Genomic DNA, 1126 nt, shown 5'->3' with positions numbered 1-1126 from the left:
AGCGTGGATGGCTATAAGGAACGTTAATCAATCTCGAAAAATAGATTGACCGCGTCATCAGGCCGAAGCAGATGATGATGAAGGAAAAAGGATGTTTATTGGCCAGGCATGTTACACCAAAATGACTTTTGACTTTGGCAATGTCATCTTGTTAGAGTCCATCGTTGAATCCATTGAATTCCATTTTGTCCTGGAATGTTATTGAAGGCTTACTTCAACGTCACTTTTATATCGGTCTGATAATTCAAATTCGTTATTTTGTTAAATAATTGGTCGAGTTACTACGTTGTTTAGCAGATACAATTTGGCGCATATCATAAGCCTGAAAATGTCTGCTGCCCAAATTGATGGAAAAAACCTATGCAGTCTGCAATGGTGGCTCTAGAGGGCGCTACTTCCTTTGAAAAACGTCTATCTTTAAAAAAAAAATATTTATCCCAATGCTGCCTTTTGCTTGGGCACTGAGCTAGGCTATATTTAGTGTGTAATATCAATGGCAAGCGATTCAACACTTAGTTCTATATGTTTCCATGGATAGATTGTGATTCTGGCAGTGCCAGAGTTATTGATAGCCAAAGCTATCACCTGCTATAGGCATGCGCAGTGAGCAGCATGTGAACAGCCATAGCACCATCAACAGTGTCCTAGCAGGCAGCCATCTGCTTATCTTCATTATTCTGAAATATGTTTTACCTAGTAGCCTATACATCTAATATTTGTCCAAAATTCATAAGCACAATGACTGTTTTTGGACACCTTTGGTGCTAGAAAGCAATATGGTCTAATCATACTCATCCCTCCAAACAGAATTTAGGTGACATGAGAACTTATATTTCCTTCATCTCATCTAACAATGCTTCAGACACAGTCAGAGATCCATTATGAGTGAGTATGGCCCAGTGTCTGTGACTGATGGTTGGTGGGAGAGGAGGGATGGGATGGGGAGGTGGGTCTCAGGACCAGTGGGCCATGTGTCTGTGACTGATGGTTGGTGGGAGACGAAGGGAAAGAAGAGGAGGGATGGGGAAGTGGTTCTCAGAACCAGTAGGGCCCTGTGTCACAGAAGGGACAATAACTAATATGGCAAACACAGCACAGCAGCATCCAGTCTGCCTCCCAGATGACA

General features: G+C 42.3%; 1 protein-coding gene across 2 annotated transcripts in view; it reads left to right on the top strand.

Annotated features, from left to right (window-relative positions):
- Positions 1-1126, top strand: part of cacna1c (calcium channel, voltage-dependent, L type, alpha 1C subunit) — a 546860-nt gene that overhangs the window by 13709 nt on the left and 532025 nt on the right. The window lies entirely within an intron of this gene.

The sequence above is a fragment of the Salvelinus fontinalis genome, chromosome 39 (assembly GCF_029448725.1).
Source record: "Salvelinus fontinalis isolate EN_2023a chromosome 39, ASM2944872v1, whole genome shotgun sequence".
In the NCBI taxonomy this organism is placed as follows: Eukaryota; Metazoa; Chordata; class Actinopteri; order Salmoniformes; family Salmonidae; genus Salvelinus; species Salvelinus fontinalis.
This window is presented reverse-complemented; position numbering and strand designations above follow the sequence as displayed.